The following is a 20,510-nucleotide window of genomic DNA, read 5'->3' on the forward strand; positions in this document are numbered from 1 at the left end:
GAGGAAGTGTCTCTCTCTGGTTCAAACTTCTTTCTGTGCTCCCATTCTTTTTTTTTAATTTATTTTTTAAGATGTACAACACAATGACTTAACATACTGTATATGTTTGTGAAATGATTACCATAATCAAGTTAACACATCCTTCACCTCACAAAGTCGTGTGTGTGTGTGTGTGTGTGTGTGTGTGTGTTGAAAATAGTTAAGATCTACTCTCTTTATGTTCCCCATTCTTCCACTAGGTTTAAGCTTTTTTCCTTTAATAGCTACTAGTCACTTGCTCATTTTTAATGTGAATGTCTTTTGTTTCTTATCATTACCTAATAATGTTGCACAGTTGGGTCACTAGTCTTATTTTAAGCAAACTTAAATTTGAAATGCAAGCTAATAGTTGCAAATACATGTCAGGGCTTAACATGAAAGGCAAACAGATGAGCGCTAAGGATTTGCACTTTCCCATCTAACTGAGTTTTTTGTTCTCCTCCTTAACATCTAAACGAATAAATCAACGAAATTACTTGCTTTAGGGCTGGGGGGTAAATTATCATTGAAAAACATTCCCTCACAGTCTATAAAACCTGTACGGACAAATCTTGTTCGTTATTATTGACCAAATGCGGGTGATTTAAATTCGGAAAACTTTAAAAATACGTAGAAAATGAAGGGCCCCGAAAGGAAAAGGCCCCGGCCCTTAAGCCCTCGGATCGCTATGTATCCCAGGCTCACGACCTCGCTCAGCTCTGCACCCGCCTTCCAGCCTGCTCCGAGCGTTCCCCCGAGGAGAAATCCCGCAGCGCCTGATGCGGTTCAGGCTGCAGCCCTGAGGCTGCAGAATTCTGCACCTGCTTCAGGCAGGAGAGGGGAAACGGGCCTTAGTTGTCTTTGTATGTGTAGCTCTCTTCATAAAACCTGGCAAAAGGCAGGCTCTCAATTAAGGCTTGTTAAATTAATGATTATGCTAAGTTTATAACACTGGAGAGTAAACTTTGGTCATGGAAGGTGCCAAGTGGAAGGTGGCTATACTTGTTACAATTTTATTTTGGGTCCCTATAAGAATGTAAAAATCTATCTAGGGATATTTTTTAAAGCCATTTGTTCTTCATTGGGATTATCCTTCTATCATAATAGTATTGATCAAATAATAATGATTATACCTTTACTAAGGTTATTAATTATATTGTGTCAGAAGCTATCACCTTACCTATATAATTTTATGAAATCATCAAAGCTATTTTTTATGTATTTTTTAAAATTGTTTGGCCAAACCGCGCAGCATGTGGGATCTTAGTTCCCGAAACTCACGCCCTCTGCGTGGGAAGCGTGGAGTCTTAACCACTGCACTACCAGGGAAGCCCTAAATAACTTATTTAATTCTTAATGGAAGGGCTTATAAGAAAGGAAAACTAAATTTTTAAGATGAAATATTGAGAAGAATTTGGGGGTTTTGTTTTACATTTCCCTTTTTCTCATCTAAAAATCATGAACAGGGGCTTCCCTGGTGGCAGAGTGGTTAAGAATCCACCTGCCAATGCAGGGGACACGGGTTCGAGCCCTGGTCCAGGAAGATCCCACATGCAGCAGAGCAACTAAGCGCATGTGCCACAACTACTGAGCCTGCGCTCTAGAGCCTGCAAGCCACAACTACTGAGCCTGCGCACCACAACTACTGCAGAGCGCGTGCCTAGAGCAGTGCTCCACAACAAGAGAAGCCACCACAATGAGAAGCTTGCGCACTGCTACCAGGGGTAGCCCCCCGCTCACGGCAACTAGAGAAAAGCACACGAACAGCAACGAAGACCCAGCACAGCCAAAAATAAAATTAATTAATTAAAATAAAATTTAAAAAAAACTAACCACTCCATATTTTGGGGCCACTCGCCTTCAAAAATAAATAAATAAATAAATAAATAAATAAAAATGAACAACGTCAAACCAATATTCTCAAAATATCCTGAAAACGGGGGAAAAAACTTGAATACTTGAATATGTTCTGAGGAAAATCTAGATTCATTCTATCAAGGTCATTAAAAGGTAAAGAGACTGCAACAAGCTTTAAAAAGTGTAAAGTTGAATGTTTTGTCATTGTTGTTTCTTTTTCTGGTGTTTAGCAACAAAAAAAAAGAATGCACTTAATAGTTTAAGAAGAAAAGGATTTATTAGGAGATAAAGATAACTTAAAATCTAGAAGAAAGGTGAACAGAGATTTTAGACTGAAAATCGGAGAATAACTCTCAGCACACTGCAGGCTGATGCACAAAGAGAGATTCTGCCAAAAATCAGAAAATACTGCATCTGTGGCCACCAACCCACAGCTGCTCTCTCAGGAACTATGCAGCCCCTGGCAAATGTTAGAATTTGGGGTCATTCCAAGTGTTTGTGTGGAATGTGCGCATCAAGTAATCCTCATGCACTATTGTTAGAGGGTAAATGCTTCATTCGTTCTAAAGAACAACCTGGCAAAAGTCAGTAAAATTAGGTCTATGCATTTTCCATGGCACAATTCTGCTCATGGGTACATATCCTAGAGAAATTTTCTCACAGGTCCTATAAGGGACTATTACACATGGTGATGGTGACTAAGTGGCTATCTGAGCACCCACTGGGGACGGTAGATAGGTAAAGTGGCAGAGACACATCAGAGGCTAACGTGCCAGACTTGGAAGCAGCAGATCAAATGTCCATGTAAAGATCTTGGGAAATTGCAACTGAGTGGGAAATATTAAGTAAAATCACATGTATAACCTAATACTTTTTACATGGATTATAAGCACACAAAAGAATAAACAACATATTACAAGACTGACACAAGAAGAGACTTTTTAAATAAAATATTCATGGCAAGAATTTCAGTAGACGAAGGGAAAGCATATAAGGGGAATAAATAAGAATAGAATACACACAATTACATAAAAGAGGATAGGGATCAGCAAAAAACGTTCTTGAAAATGTGACATCCCAACCCAGTGGCCCCTTAGATTTGAAATTCATAACAATTTTTTTTTCTTTTTTTTTTGCGGTACGCAGGCCTCCCACCGCTGTGGCCTCTCCCGTTGCGGAGCGCAGGCTCCGGACGCGCAGGCTCAGCGGCCATGGCTCACGGGCCCAGCCGCTCCGCGGCATGTGGGATCTTCCCGGACCGGGGCACGAACCCGTGTCCCCTGCATCGGCAGGCGGACTCTCAACCACTGCGCCACCAGGGAAGCCCCTGAAATTCATAACAATTTTGAATATTCCTTTGATTGAGGTAATCTAGTGTAGAGAAAAATAGAAAAATTACAATTCTAAGTAGTCATGAGACTTTCCTTTTCCCAACCTAACATAATGATTCCTTTGCTAATTCCCCTGCCTGATACATATGCTTGAAGACCTAGGTTCTCAGTCCAGTGACAGCATGAACTAGCAGCTTTGTGACCTTGAATTATGATCTAACCTCATGGAATCTATTCTCTACAATCAGGCAATGCCTTTCTGATATGGGAAGAAAATTAGTGAGAGGAATTTGTCTAGGCTTGTCTGAAACGTGGAGCGGCTTTCTATAGTCTATGGAAATTGTCAATAACTGGACACTTCTCACCTCACTGCTCTACCTCTGCCTGCCAAAACCCACAGAATTTCAGTAGTGACTTCCAGAAGTGAGCCGATCCCTTCTGCTTTATTTTCCTCACTAAGAAAATGGAGGATAATTATGGAACCCACCATATCAATGTTTAATGGCCACACTCCCTTAGGCATACACCTAACACAATGTAAACTCAAAAATGTTAACTAGAATTTTATTCTAACTGCTCCCTTCTAGAAATTTTGGGGAGTAAGATTTTCACCAGCATTAGTTCTGTGGCTCTTCAAAGTTTACACTTTCTCCCCTGTGAGTTATTTCCTAAACCCTTTGCCTCTCCCCTCTTCACCTTCTAAGATACCACACCACCCTTTCCATCATTTCCTGTTGAGAGATTTCCTGGGCCACCTTCACTGGAGCTGAGGCTGTAACTTACTCAGGCCTTTCCAAGGAACATTGAAAAAGTATTGTCTGTGTCCATTTGTTGGACCACAGGCTGATATTCTTATTATTTCAATCAATTCTGAGTCCTTCAGTTGGGGTTAGCCTGTGAAACATAAATTATACCACCTGAGAAATTGGGGTATGTTGCAGACACTGCTGTGCCTTTACTTAAATACTTCAATTTTTTTTGTTTGATCTTTACTTCTAAGAAGTGCACATAAAAAAGAGAAATTGTTGAAGATAAAAGATTGCCAGAAATTCTATCTTTACTTTTAACTCTACCATTTGTTTCTTTTTTCCAAGCTAATAACTGATCACTGGGAGAGAGGAGATGAAAAGTGAATACATAGTCCCTCAATGTACTTAGAGAGGACAGTATTCTACAGTCCTCCCGGCCAATAACACAGAGATTGCAGTACAATTTCTTAGCAATAGTTCTAAAGTCCAATATAATCTACAATATAATCTTATAATCTACTCTTTGTAGATCACAGTTTGGCCCCCAAACTATGTGATATCAAAACAGATCTGATCTTAGGTGAATGTATATTATGCTCTTTCTTTACTCCAGTTAGCATGAATACTCATTCTTTCCACACCATGAGTATCAATGACATGCTACAGAATGCTACCCCAAACCGGGATGGTCACAGTTATATTATCTCAAGATATGCACCTTCTAATCTGTCTAAAATCCTCTACATTCTGAATCCTAAAGTACATCTACCCTAGTATTTCGTAAAAGATATTGAGGACTTGTATTTTTCCTAGTTACATGTTAATATGAAATCATGATATACACATTATTATGTAACTAACTCTCTCCTCTTAATATCCTGGCCAATTTTTTAAATGACTATGTAATGAAATTCTCTCTTTCAACAACTACACATACCCTTTTTGGTGGGTGTAAAAATATTCTATTTCAAATTTCCTATATTAGACATTTCCTTGTTTTTACTTTTTGGCTCAAATAATCTCCATTCTATGGAGGGTTTTTTTGGTGGAATACATTGCTAGAAGTGAAATTTTTATGTTGTATAACGTTCTGTGCATAATAAACTTAACTTATATAATTTAATGTTCTTCAAAATATAGCAGCCATAATTTTCTACTTGAATTATATGTCTACTGCCCCACTCTCGATAGCAGTGCTTATAACCAACTTAAAATACCTATGGTAGGCAAACTATGTATATCCCAGTTTTTTCCACTTCTTTGATTTTGGGGAATGTGAGCATAGTTTTTCAATTTCTTCATAGGTGCTTTTGCAGCGTTAATGGTATTATCTATCACCCTTGAGAATTATGTTGCAACTACATTTTCTTCCTTTGGACTAAACTTTAAAGTGACTTCATAGCCAGCCTCTAAGATGACCAACAATGATACCTGCCTCCTAGTATTCACAGCCTTGGGCAGTCCCCTCCCACATTGTTCCAGGGTTGGTCTGTGTGATCCATAGAATATGGTAGAAATGATAATGTCTCTCCTGAGATTGGGTTACAAAAGATGCTACTGGTTCCATTTTGATCACTCTACCATGCTACCTCCTCCCTCTTAGATCATCCCCTTTGGAGGCAGCCAGCTGCCACATCATGAATAGCTCTGTGGGGAGGCCCTTGTGTTAAGCAATTGAGACCTCTTATCAAGAAGGAGCTTAGAAGGTGATCCTCCAGCCCAAGGCAAAGCTTCAGATTGCACCTTCATGAGGAACTCTGAGCAAGACCACCCAGCTAAGCTATTCCAGACTCCTGATTCTCAGAAACCGTGAGATAATAAATATTTTTGGTAAGCTGCTAAATTTTGGAGTCGTTTGTTACAGAGCAAGAGATAACTAATTGAATTAGTGGATTTTAAATGTAATTATGTGTCTCCATATATAATTTATATTGAGTGTATGAATGCATTTTAATGTATTTAATGGTACGCTGACACATGTCTCTTTCTGTTTAATTTTTCACTAATGATTATAATTTTAAGATTAATCAATATAGCTATATATATAAAACTTGTTTATTTCATCTAAGTGCTGCAGAATATTTTATAGAATGAATACACAGCCTTTTACATACATATCATGGATGCCTCCAACTCCCCTTTATCACAAACAAAAATGAGATAAACACCATTATGTGTGTACTTTAGGGACCTGTATGAGATGTTTTCTGGGATATAGATGCTGGAGGGGGTTTAGAGGGACAATGAACAAAAGCCTACATAACTTCCACAAATACTGCCATATTGCTTTTCAGAATTAATAGTAACACCAGGCCTCTTGAGAGGTCAGTTCACAGCAAATCCTCACCAGCTCTTTGCATAATCTACATTTCTAATTTTTTCCCTTTCGATGCTTTCACAGTTTTAATTAATATTTACCTTACATATAATGATTTTCAGACTCCATTTAAGTTTTAGACATTCTGTGTTGATCAAATATGGATTGACTGTTGCTACCTTCTTTCACATTTTTCCTCTGCGTTGCCTGCTTTATCATTTTGATTTGCAGAGCTGACATTGCTTGTACATAGATATTCAGTACTTCTGAATTTTAGACTTTGATATTACGGTCTCCCAGTCTGTAATCTAATGAATAGAAATTTTTCTTGTTTCCGTGTACTATCCTTCCTAACAACCATTTTTGGTAGCGTACTATGTGAATATTTTCAGGACATATAACGATCACATATTAGAGTGCCCAGATACCTCTTCATTCCTGCCCTGCTATTATTGTCGTATACTTTGCACCTTGTTGGTTGTTGATACTGAGCATCTGCAGACGAACGCCATTGCTGGATCTCAACTGCAGTGACTTCTTCTGGGTGTACCCACACCACACACTAGCTGTGCCTCCCCTCTGCCTTGGATTTCAGCTTTGACTAGGTTCAAACAATTCTGAGTTGGCCTCATCCTCCATCCACCAAGGCAGAGCTCTTCTATTCTGAGTATCTTTGTCTGAATCTTCACCTCAGCTGCGAGTGTCCTAAACTGCCCTCATAAAACTTTCAACTAGTTGAGCTTTCAGTCATCTGCCATCTTTACTGTCTCTTCTGTTGTTTGATTTTTCTGTTTTGTTACTTAGCATTTATTATTTCTACTATGGTCTTTTTCCTCCTGAAGTTAACAATAAAAATCTGGCTTTCAGAAACAGAAATATAGATCAATGGAACAAGATAGAAATCCCAGAGATAAACCCACGCACCTATGGTCAATCAATCTATGACAAAGGAGGCAAAAATATACAATGGAGAAAAGACAGTCTCTTCAATAAATTGTGCTGGGAAAACTGGACAGCGACATGTAAAAGAATGAAATTAGAACATTCTCTAACACCATACACCAAAATAAACTCAAAATGGACTAAAGACCTAAGTGTAAGACCAGATACTGTAAAACTCTTAAAGGAAGACATAGGCAGAACACTCTTTGACATAAATCGCAGCAATATCTTTTTGGGTCCACCTCTTAGAGTAATGAAAATAAAAACAAAAGTAAATAAATGGGACCTAATTAAACTTAAAACCTTTTGCACAGCAACGGGAACCATAAACAAAACGAAAAGATAACCCACAGAATGGGAGAATATATTTGCAAATGAAGCGGCAGACAAGGGATTAATCTCCAAAACATACAAACAGCTCATGCAGTTCAATATCAAAAACAAAACAAAACAAACAAGCAACCCAGTCAAAAACTGGACAGATCTAAATAGACATTTCTCCAAAGAAGACATACAGATGGCCAAAAAACACATGAAAAGATGCTCAATATCGCTAATTATTAGAGAAATGCAAATCCGAACTGCATTGAGGTATCACCTCACATTGGTCAGAATGGCCATCATCAAAAAGTCTACAAACAATAAATGCTGGAGAGGGTGTGGAGAAAAGGGAACCTTCCTACACTGTTGGTGGGAATGTAAATTGGTACAGCCACTATGGAGAACAGTATGAAGGTTCCTTAAAAAACTAAAAATAGAACTACCATATGACCCAGCAATCCCACTCCTGGGCATAGGTACAGAGAAAACCATACTTTGAAAGTATACATGCACCCCTATGTTCACTGCAACACTGTTTACACTAGCCAAGACACGGAAGCAAACTAAATGTCCATCAACAGACGAATGGATAAAGAAGATGTATATATATATGGAATACTACTACAATGGAATACTACTCAACCATATAGACGAATGAAATAATGCTATTTGAAACAACATGGATGGACCTAGAGATTATCATACTAAGTGAAGTCAGAGAAAGACAAATATCATATGATATCACTTATATGTGAAATCTAAAAAAATGATACCAATGAACTTCTTTACAAAACAGAAACAGACTCACAGACTTCAAAAACAAACTTATGGTTACTAAAGGGGAAAGCCTGGAGGGGAGGGATAAATTAGGAGTTTGGGATTACCGTATGCACACTACTATACATAAAATTGATATTCAACAAGGACCTACTGTATAGGACAGGGAACAAAAAAAATCTGGCTTTGAAGGGAGGCATCACATTTAGATTGTTTCTCTCTGGTCATCAAATCAGCTATGGCAATGCTCATGGACTTGGCTGTATTCTTTTTTTTTTAAATTTATTTATTTATTTATTTTTGGCTGCATTGGGTATTCGATGCTGAGCGCGGGCTTTCTCTAGTTGCGGCGAGCGGGGGCTACTCTTCCATGTGGTGCTTGGACTTCTCATTGCGGTGGCTTCTCTTATTGCAGAGCACAGGCTCTAGGTGCGCAGTCTTCAGTAGTTGTGGCACACGGGATCAGTAGTTGTGGCTCGCGGGCTCCAGAGTGCAGGCTCAGTAGTCGTGTCACAGGGCTTAGTTGCTCCACAGTATGTAGGATCTTCCAGGACCAGGGCTCAAACCTGTGTCCCCTGCATCGGCAGGTGGACACTTCACCACCAGGGAAGTCCCTTTGCTGTATTCTTGAATGGTCTCTTGACTGCCATTTTGCTCTCTCATTAAGATGTAAGGACTGAAAAGTGTAGCCAGATTTTCATCATTTTTTTAAAATTTATTTATTTTATTTATTTATTTTTGGCTGCATTGGTTCCTCATTGCTGTGCAGGCTTTCCCTGGTTGCGGCGAGCAGGGGCTACTCTTCGTTGCAGTGCGTGGGCTTCTCATTGCAGTGGCTTCTCTTGTTGCGGAGCACGGGCTCTAGGCATGCGGGCTTCAGTAGTTGTGGCACGTGGGCTCAGTAGTTGTGCCTCACAGACTCTAGAGCGCAGGCTCAGTAGTTGTGGCACAAGGGCTTAGTTGCTCCATGGCATGTGGGATCTTCCCGGACCAGGGCTCGAACCCGTGTCTCCCGCATTGGCAGGCGGATTCTTACCCACTGCGCCACCAGGGAAGCCCCCAGATTTTCATCTTTTTGTGTGTGGCTCCAATCACAGCACCCGGTACAGGGAAGAACACCAAAATGTGCTTCCTAAGTCTTAGGAATGACTATAATTTATCACAGTAAAATAAATTCCTAGTCAAGGAAATCTACAATGTATCCACTTATACTTCTCTCAACAGGTTGAAAAGGATGCATTACAGTGCAATACACCATAGATATGATATGCCTAGGAAAAAATCCATTTACAAGGAAAAAACTCCCCTCAAAAGGCAGTGTTTAACATTTATTCTCATTAAGATTCGAATTGTATCCATGATGATATCGTTAATATGATAATGGTAATAATTGGGCAAATAAATTTCTGCCAGGTAAACCTATTTACTTTTATGATTGGATACATTCATGAAAGCTGCTTTGTAATGCCTTCCATTTCAGAGATGACAAAAGGAGGCCTAGAGAGAGGAGATAATCTGCTGAGAGTCACTCATTCAGAGACGGGTGGAACTGCCCCTGCACCCAAGCAGTCCATTTCTGGGGCTTCTTGTCATGACACTGGTCTGAACACAGTCTTAATTCCTTTGAATTGAGCAATTTACCAGGAGAAGACAACATTAGGAGAGTGAAAGTTCAAGTTTAGAATTGAGTCACCACCCTTGCCCTTCTTTCACTTGGAAAATCTGCCTTTGGCATTCGGCCCCCTTCTCCGCCACACGCCTCCTTCTCCCCGAAAGCATTCTTCTGCTTGGAGATCTGGGTTTCGGTTTCTGTTCCAAGAAAGCAATTTGGAGCTTTCTACACCCCAGTGTCCGCCCAAACATTTTCCCCCTCCAGTGTGCTAATACTTTTCCTTTTCAACCGGAATCTGTATCTTGAAGAGATTTGACCATGAATCATTTTATCCAAGATGATTGGTTTTTGTATTAATATTATCAGGTCTTCTGATGCAATTATCTTGTAGGATTAATGTCACCACCCAAACTCCCGCTATCTGGCCAGGAGGCCAAAAGAGCATAAAAACTCGCGGGCTGGGGGCTTCCGAATCCCAGACACTCGGTATCGCCCGGTGTGAGACCCACGCGATGGTGCAGCCCTTTCCCGGCTGTGGGCGCCGGAGCCCCAGACGTCGCCAGCCCCGAGCTCAGCCGACTCTGAGCCCTGGACACTCCCTTTCTACCCCGCCCCGTGCGAGCTCTCCTGGGACGGCCCAGACTTCGACTGGGAAATGCTTTCCAGTCCCTGCGGCGGGCTTCTGCGCTGGGACCCTTAGCGAAACAGACACTTTGCTGGAGGCCGAAGCCCTCGCGACGGGACGCAGAGCCACCTGCCCCGGACCAGAGGCCCGCGACCCACCCGGACCCAGAGGCGCCCCAGGAGAGGCGGCCGCCGCCCCCGCAGCCTCCCTCGGCGGGTGGCACCTCTTCCCGGACGGACGAGCGGAGCCCGAGAACGCTGACGGCGGGGACCCTATGGAGCGTCGCCCGGCTCCTGCCCCCGGGACCCGCCGCACGTCCCAAGGCTGGTGGCAGCGGATCCGACGCGCAGTGGCCCGGAAGACCCAGGGCTGCCAGGAGCCCCGAGATTTGCGCTGAGTCTCTCATCTCCGCGGACAAATTATGTTACAGCATCGTCTCTGCCTTTGCTCCACAAGGATGGAAGCTCTTTGTCTTCAGAGCCCTTTCCTGTAATTTTCCTTTCGCTAGTCAGTAAAGATGACGAAAAACGATGTCACAGTCTGTTATTTGTCCCGTGAGTCCCTGGTTTGTCTATTTGGGAAGACAAGGCTCACGGGCAGCGGTGGCCGCTGCCGGTTCCCGGGCGGGATACTGGGTCACCGGCTTTGCTGGGCGCCGGCGGATGCTGGGGTCGCCTGTGCACACGGAGCCGGGGATGGTGGAGCGTGGCCTGTCGTGTGACTCCCGGATACAGGCTGGGCCTCCAAGAACAGCAGAGGGGCCGCCCGCAGCCCCGAGGACTTCACTCGCCCGGGAAGCGTCCCTCCTCCGTGGCCCTGGCCCTTTTTGGCCCCGAGTCCATCTCAGGGCTCTCCAGGCATCTGCAGGCAGCTCTGGCGCCGCCTCCACCGCATTCCCCCCACACCCTCCCCGAACTTGCCCAGAAGTTCAGGCTTCCTCAGGCGCTAACCAAATCCCAGCAAGTGTCCCTTACCCCTCCGACCCTCTGCAACCCCCTTGCCCAGTGCCTGCCAGCGACTGGCCGAGCTGACCTGCTGTGAGATTGCTGGCGTGGAAGCCAAGGGGATAACGACCCTGGACTAGTGGCCGGGGAGACCAGCCACCCTGCCCTGATAGGATGGACTGAGCGCTCTCGGATTCGGGAGGGGCGTGATCGCTGCACTCCCCACTCCAACCCAGTGACTTTGCTTAGGTGTGCCTCCCAAGCAGAGAGTGAATGGAAACCACCAGGAATGCGCCTCTCTCCACAGGGATCTTCCTCTCCTCCCATCCCTCTCCTTTAACTCAATCAGCAAAACCACTCGGAATTTCCAAACCCCTCCCAGCAAGATGCAGTTTTCTCCTTAATCTGCGAGGCTCCGAGGCAATTTGCAAGGCAAATGAGTGTCTATCCCCACTTATCTGGGCTTGGGTTTCCGATCTTCTGTACTAGACAGACCCTATAAAAGGCACACTCAGCATGGGGCTGAATCATTCGCCCCTTTGCTTGGACCCGCTACGCGTCTGGCCCGGGAGGAGGCTGAAGCCATGGAACCGCACGCATACTACACCTGGGAAGAGCTGTCCTGGAGGAGGGCGCATCCAGAGCCCCACATGCCACCGGGCCTCAACCGAGAACAGGCCTGGGCCTGGGCTCTGGATAACTTCCCTGCGCTGAGCCGCCCCTCCTGCCAAAGCCCCCAGTTCTGCGAGGACGCGCACTACTGTGCATGTGGGCTGCCGCGGTGCACTTGCCCCGGACACGCAGACGGTCGCCAGGCGGAGAGCGGCCACAAACGCTGGCGAGACCCACAAGCCCAGGAGCCAACGGCTAACCCGGGGTGGAGCGACAGTCCCGTCAAGAAGAGGCCGAAGCCACACACCGCAGGGCACAATCGGGCCTGAACAGCCAGGAGATGCCCGCAGCAGCGGAGGCCGACAGACACGCGGCCTCCAGGCCTCCAGATGGCCTCCAGGAGCCCAGGAGCCTCTAGGAGCCCAGGACGATCCCCATCGCCTACCCCGAAGCTGTGGAAGCCCTGTGGTGGCTTGAAACCCTGTGGAGCTCAGCAAGGAAAGGAGTCGCAGCCTTCTGTCCGGCCCACGGCGCCCCTTCAACCCATGCCCTGGCCTGGACTTCTCCCCTGGGCCCCGCCTTGCTCTGGGATGAGCCTGGAGGACACTGTGGGGCAGACCAGTCCTTATTTGTCCCTCCTTTCCTGGATTACTGACAGCTCTCTCAATTAGAAATCTCTCTTCAGGGGATCCATACTGTGTTAAGGAGCTTTCTTGTACTCAGAGTCTTGTACTCATGCTTCTTATGTATTCCAATTGTGCACAATGATTAAAGCCTGTTTCCTTATTTTCTGCCTGTGGAATTGATTTGGGTGTGTGGAGTCAGGACTGGAAGTGGTACAGGTGGGCCTGTGCCTGAAAGGAGAGCCGGGACCCAGGTCAGGGCTCATTAACATCAACGAAATGCAAAGTGAAACCATGACATAACTCTGACTACCTTAGTGACCTATATTAAACTTTTTCATTTGATCCAATGTTGGTAAAGTAGTAACTCCACAACACAGCCTTTGGGAATGAATCTGAAAGGGTCTTTGGAAAGGCAATACTGTATGCAGATACACATCAAGCATCTCACTGTGTATTCTTTGGCCCAGAATTCCACTTCTTACAAGCAAGGAATCATACTTTAAAAAACAAATGTGCTTTTCGGTAACGGATTGGAAAAAAATAAATTATGATATATCTGCAGGAAACCCTCTCCCATTTTAAAAACTACTCCCCACTTCCCCATCCATGTCTGCAGCAGTAGGCAAGTTAAGGCTTAACCTTTCTGCTAACTGGCTATTGGTTGATGGTCTAGGTCTTGGCATCTTACCCAAGCCAAGTCAGAAGTCCCTACCAAGGAATGTGCAACTGGGACTTAGAATTTGATCTGAACATGTACTCCAGGTGCCAATTTCCCTCCCAATTTCTTGTTATCTTTCTCAAGTCTACATGTAAAGGGATTTTCTCATGTCTCTTCCTGGATCATTCACACAGCCATTACATCACAGTCGTCACTGTGGTCCACTCCACTATTCCCAGCTCCTGTATAAGAAAACTTTGCATCACTGCTTCTCTCCCCCTGGATGCCAGGACATGGTCACCCTAATAGCACACTGCTTGCTGTCTGTGCACTGGTACCAAAAAAGGGTTACTCTGTTTCAGGATGTATTTCCTCTACTGCCCATTCTTTAATCATCACACATCACACTGCCCAAGTATCATCACACAAGGTTGAACAGCTGTATCGATTTTTACAGAAGGATGGAGGTAACTGAAAGAAATTACACATCAAGAGAGAGAAAATTAAACTAAATATTGATTTCCTTTTTAAAGTTATCATTACTGAAAGTACCCTATGACTCACTATAGAAAATGAACCTCTTTAGAATTCCACTTACAGGGCACAATTACGGTTCAAAAATAGAATCAGAATATTTACTGACCTCGCACACCAAAAAGTGCCAACCAGGTTTCCCATGCTCTCCAGATCATACTGCTTCCTTACATCACGTGGGCCCACAGCTATCACCTACTTGTGTTACTAGGGCTGAAAGACATAACTGGTTCCTCCTTCAGGAGCCTACATTTTGTTCCACTTCTTTCTCAAAAGCATAAAGATTACCAATATACAGGCAGTCAATAGGCAAGGCATCCTCACCCCCAAACTGGAATCCTAACCCCCAAGAAAAGGAACCCACTTTTTGAACCATATACTTAGGATCCCTGGGAATATTTGCCTCACACTAAGACTGTCCCTGACTCTCTCACCAGAAGGCAATCCCTGCCTACAAATGTCCCTGTTAACTCTTCTCACAGATCTATCTATATTCTTTCATGACACCCTTTTCCCTAACAATAGACCAAAACTTATTTTTGGTATAGGTGGGAAAAGAAATGGACTTATATTATTCTAATGTCCATCTATACATTATTTCACATCCACTTCAATGATTATTTGTGGAATCTATAAAATACTCTTTCTGCCTTCCCTTCTTGAAATCACCTCGTTCCTGTCTTGAGAAAATAGCTACCTGGTAGATATCTTGCTATTTCACGTGCCCAGTATTGAAGGGTTAGTTTGCTTCACGCTGGCTTACAGGGTCAGTGGAACTTTCCCATTCTTGATGCTCAGAAAAGTCATCTATGAATGAAACTTTAAAAAACAGGTAGGACATAGTACTTGACATACCGTTTTCTGCAAAAATTGAAAGGGAAAAAATAAGAGAATGGGAACTTTTATAGATTAAAAGAGATATTAAGACACCCCAACTACATGTAACAATGGGTAGACACTGTCTGAAATCAGGTGATCCCCACTTCATTGGTGACTGATATAGACCATCCACAGTCTGACCACATTGCTGGTTCTCACTGTAGTGGCTTCTTGCTATGCATCTATGACACAGGCTAGCTGTCCCTAACCTCTCTGGGGGAAATTACACGGGGGTTCAAACAACTCTCTGGGAAGGTTCTACACCACCAGAGCTAAATAGCTCCATGTCTTCAAAGGAATAGTGTTGTTGTCCCTTCCTTAAACATGGCCAGCAGAGCTTTCTGTCTTTATTAGATTCTCCCAAGTTAGCGGCAAAAATTCCATGTTGCTCCAATAAACCCCTTCAATTTACCACTGCCTGACTAGAGCTTCCAACCCTCTACTTCTTCTGTTGTCCATACTTTCATCCACTTTATTTCCTTGCTTCTCATTTTTATTTCACTTTGATTGTCTTCCTGCTTTTCTCTGTTTCCTTTCCTCATATTTATCCTACCATTGTCTTTTTTCCTCAACTCATGCAAAAAGACTGGCTTTGGTGGGAGTCATCTCAAACATTAGCGTTTTCTTTCCAGGCAGAGAATCAGCTACCATAGGGAACAAGATTTGGCTGTGTCCTCATGGTCTCTTGACTGTGACTTTGCTCTCCCCTTAAAATTCCGCTCTGCCAAAGCAGGAGCCAGTTCTACAGCTCTGTATGTGCAGAAACCATCACAGCACCTTGCTCATGGCAGGTTGTCAAAACATGCTTGTTAAAAACTTTGAATTAAACTAACTTTGTTACGTTGAAGATAAATGACTGATAGAGGAAATCTGTGCTTGGATGCACTGACATGTTTGCCAACAGAAAGTCTGAAACATCTGAGGAAGGATGTAAAGGGATGAAATTTCACTATAGATCTGACACAGAAGGAAAAAGCAATCCACTCAGATTGAACACACACAAAAGGACAACATTTTTAGTTTGCTGTTCATTGATGTTATGTTTAATATTCATGATCATATCACTAAGAATGAAATAATAATAATTGTAAATGAATAACATGTTTTCTGCCAGAGATATCTAATTACTCGACTTTGTTATTCAATTTAATCATAAAAGATACTTTGTAAAATGTTAAAGTTTAGCTATCATCCAGGCAAAAATATGAGGACAAGAGAGGTTAGGTAACTAGCTGAGTCATATAGAAATAATAGAACTTGTACCCAAACAGTCTGCATCTAGGTCCCTAGACCTGACCCCTCCCCTCCTACATGTTGGCTGAAATTCTGAAACTATTTTAACTTATAAATTGACAAACAGAAGACCAGGATGGGAGTCTGACTTCTGTCACTGACCAGCAGCGTGATTTCATGCAAAAATGACTAACTTTTCATTCTGATCATCTGGGTAAAATCTGATGGTACTTTTCAAGCAGAGGGGCTCTGAGAATCAATGAACTTACAGTTACCTAAAAGTGTCAGCCACACAAGATACTTTTCATAAAGGAGTAACCTTCTAAAATAGCTTGTCTTGACAGAGCCCTGTATCTGTTGTTCCTTTAAAAACAAACAACACAAAAACTTTAATTCTCTGAATCTACAAAATCAACTTAAATAACTTTATCAAAGATGATTGGATTTTCCCTTAATCTCCTCAGGTCCTGCCTTCGGAACCAATTTGAAACCTGAGAAAAACACCACCCATCCTAATATCCTCTGGTTGGACAGCTAAAAAGTTGGACGGGAAGGTATAAATTCGCAGGGAAGGGATCCCTGAAAACTTCTCCTCCTCTCAGGGGCTGAAGCGATGGAGCCGAACTTCCCCCGCTGCATGCGCGAGGCCTGGGATTCCGCAGAGGAGTCCCAGGAACCAGAGATGCTGCAAATCTTGAGCTTAGCGGACCCTGAGGAATGGCAGCTCCCTTTCTATCCTACGCTGGGCCAGCTCTCTGGGGACGACGAGGACTTCAATGGGGAACAACTGTCTACCGCCTGCGGGCGTCTGCACCCACACTGCCCGAAACACCGACCCCGAGCGCAGAGCACCTGCAGGCTGAGCGCTGGGCCGCCCGCCCCGGACAAGACGCCCACGACCCGCCAGGAGCCACAATCGTCCTCAGGAGGTGGGGCCGCCGCCCACCCGCAAAGCTTCCCTGGGCGGGTCTTGCGGCATCGGGAACCCAACATCTGGAACCCGCGACCTCTGACCGCGGGGACCCTTCCGGAGCATCGCCCTCCTCCTGGCCTGGAGAGACACCACCGGACGTCCCAAGGCTGGTGCCCGCGGACCTACACGCAGTGGCCGGGAAGACCCTGGGCTGCCTCTCCCGCCGCCTTTGGACCCAGGAGCCCTCATCTCCGCTGAGACCCTTCATTGGATGATCCCTTGCGACAGATGTTATTACAATAACACCTCCCCGTTCAGCAATCATGGAAGAATTCGTCTTCAGAGACATTGAAGTTTTCTTTCGCTTACTTAATAAATTATACCAAATTCCAACGCCTTTCTCTCTCTTACTTTGGCTTTTGGGGAAGGACCCGACGCAGGGGCGGGGTGGCCGGTGCCACTTCTCACCAGGGACCCTCAGTCCCCTGATTTGCTGGGCGGGGGGAGGCCGGTGGGGTCTCTTGGGCACACCGGGCGGCCAGGGGTCCAGCATAGGCGTTGCCAAACTGGGTCACACGTGCTGGGCTCCGAGACATCCAGCAAAGAGCAGCCAGCAGCCCTGAGAACTCCGCTTTGCCCGACGAACGCTCCTGCGCCCTCGCCCTGACCCTGGCCCTTCCAGTCCATCTGTGGGGCCGTCCAGTCACCTTCACGTTGCTCCACGGCCCCCAGCGCCTGTCGCCGCTCCAAAAGTATCTAGAAGCATTGGCCTCGGGTAGCGCAGAGCTTCCGTCTCCCTCAGGCACTCTCCTGGGCGTGTCCCTTCTTCCTGCTCGCCCCAAAGCCGACTTCCAGCCCCCACCTCAGAGCTGACCTGCAGCCAGAGCGCTGGGGCCCCGGACAGGAGAAAACTAGGGATTGTCCTTTGCGGCGGGGCGTTTCTGCGGCCAGATTCTCGAGCGGTTAGGCTCGCGTCACTTCCCAACTCCAACCTGGCGACTTCCCAAGGCGCCTGACTTCTCATTACCATTCGGAGTTGAACTAGAGTGTCCACCCAGTCCGGGGTTTGAAACGGGGCCTGAGAGAGCAATGGCAGGCAAAGTGTAAGTGCTTAATAAATGTCAATACAATTATACTGAGAATTTCTCAACTGCTGTGATTTCTCTGGGGGCAAAATCCTTCACTGGGATTAATCTCACAGGAGTCTGAATGTGGGGACTCCCTGCCTCGGGAGCAGTTTCCTGGAAACCCTTCACCTCATCGCTCTGGTTTCTGGCATCCCACCCAACCTCACCCTTTCTCTCCTTTCCCTGCCAGGATTCCATGGGCCACCTGTGCAGCCTGGATGCTGTGGCTCAACCAGTATGTAACCCTGGCCGGTCCCCAGGGAATGCAAAAATTATCCTTTTCACCCATCTGTTAGACCACAGGGTGATACTTTACTTTTTTAGACTCAAACGGAACTTTTCCATTGAGGCCTGAGCATGGGAAACATACAGCTCATAACAAGAGGATGCGATGACATGGGTGTGTGTTATAGACACTGCTATGTCTTTATTAATGTACTTTAATTTCCTACTTTGTCCTTTAATTCTCTTTTTTTTGTCCTTTAATTCTTAAAGAGTGTATGTGAGAAATGAAATCAGTGAGAACTGGAAATAAAGAAATAAATTATTTTAAAATTTCATCCTCACTTTTTCAGTAGTCATTTCAAATCTTCAACTCTTAGACAAATAAATGAAATAGGTCTTGAATTCATGGAAAGACAGAGTTCTCTATAAATTCACTTGTCAGGAGTCACTAGCAGTATTTGGAGTACAGTTCTACAGTTCCTTTAGCGATTCTAAAGTCCAAAATTTTATGGAATCTACCCTTTTGTGTGTAAATTTCTGTGCAAAACTCATTTGACAGCAAACTATGGCATAGATTGATGTGAGGCCATAGTGTTCTCTCTCCAAAGTAACACAAGTATTCATAGGAATGACTGATTACTGGGACTGTCCTAGACTATGTGGACAGGTACACTCTACCAGGCAAGCTCTTATTATCACTTTATAACTTCTTGCATTTTAAATTATAGCATACATCTAGACCCTAGTATTTTATTAAATATATTAGAATATCTTTAATATTAAATAGTGTATTTGCAATATGTAAAATTATAAATTTAGGTTGTTTTTGGTTATGAAAATGACAAGCAATGCTGAATGCTATAGAAGTGCCCTTTGCTGGTGGAAAGCTGGAGTTATTGCAGTATATGATCATCTATTTCATTGTTAGAGAAAATTCTTTTCTGGCATAGATGGCTGCTGCCTTTACCTGTAAATATTTCTAGTAATGGGGTTTATGTGTTCCTTTTTTTTTTTCATTTTATTTTTCTTTTCTTTTTTTCCTTTTCCTTTTCTTTTATTTTTAACTGTCTTGAACCTGAATGGCACCAGCCACCCCTGCCTGGGCTCCTTGTCCTTCCACAACAGCCAAAGCAGGAACCCATGGGATAAAGAAGGATGTTGGAATTTTTGTAGAATTTATTAAGCAAGCAAAAGGAATTTTCACAAATGTCTGTGATGGCAATATTTCTTGCATGATTGCTAATTCATGTAATTCAATATTGGGAATGTGAAACAGCAAGGTATCTACCAGGTAGCTATTTTTTCAAGTCTAGAAATGGAATGATTTCAAGAGGGGAAGGTAGGCAGGGAAAACAAAAGCAAAAATAAACTAGTGGGACTACATCAAACTAAAAACTTCTGCACTGCCATAGAAACTATCATCAAAATGAGAAGGCAACTGGGATTTTCCTGGTTGTCCAGTGGTTAAGAATCTGCCTTTGGGCTTCCCTGGTGGTGCAGTGGTTGAAAGTCCGCCTGCCAATGCAGGGGACACGGGTTCGTGCCCCAGTCCGGGAAGATCCCACATGCCGCGGAGCGGCTGGGCCCGTGAGCCATGGCCGCTGAGCCTGCGCATCCGGAGCCTGTGCTACGCAACGGGAGAGGCCACAACAGTGAGAGGCCCGGAAAAAAAAAAAAGAATCTGGCTTCCAATGCAGGGGACTCGAGTTTGATCCCTGGTCAGGGAACTAAGATCCCACACGCTGCAGTGCAACTAAGCCCCCTGCCCTGCAACTACTGAGCCCGCGTGCTCTGGAGCCCGCCTGCCACAACTAGAGAGAAGGCCGCACACCACAATGAAGAGCCCATGTGCCACAATTAAGACCCGATGCAGCCAAATAAATAAATAATTTTAAAAAAACATGAGAAGGCAACCTACTGAATGAGAGAAGATATTTGCAAATCACATATCCATCAAGGGGTTAATATTCAAAATATATAAAGAACGCATACAACTTGACAACAACAAAACCCCCAAACAACCTGATTTTTCAAATATGCAGAGGACCCAATAGACACATGAAAGATGATCAACATCACTAACTATTAGGGAAATGCAAAGCAAAACCACAATGAGATATCACTTCATACCTATCAGAATGGCTATTCTCAAAAAGACAAGAAATAACAGGTGTTGGTGAAGATGTGAAGAAAATTGTACCCTCATACAC

The 20,510-nt window shown here is 44.2% G+C and overlaps 1 long non-coding RNA gene across 1 annotated transcript in view; it reads right to left on the reverse strand.

The window, feature by feature from the left end:
- LOC137220666 (uncharacterized) overlaps positions 1–20,510 on the reverse strand; it is a 121,981-nt gene that overhangs the window by 73,143 nt on the left and 28,328 nt on the right. The window lies entirely within an intron of this gene.

Source organism: Pseudorca crassidens, chromosome 3, assembly GCF_039906515.1.
Source record: "Pseudorca crassidens isolate mPseCra1 chromosome 3, mPseCra1.hap1, whole genome shotgun sequence".
NCBI classification, from domain to species: domain Eukaryota; kingdom Metazoa; phylum Chordata; class Mammalia; order Artiodactyla; family Delphinidae; genus Pseudorca; species Pseudorca crassidens.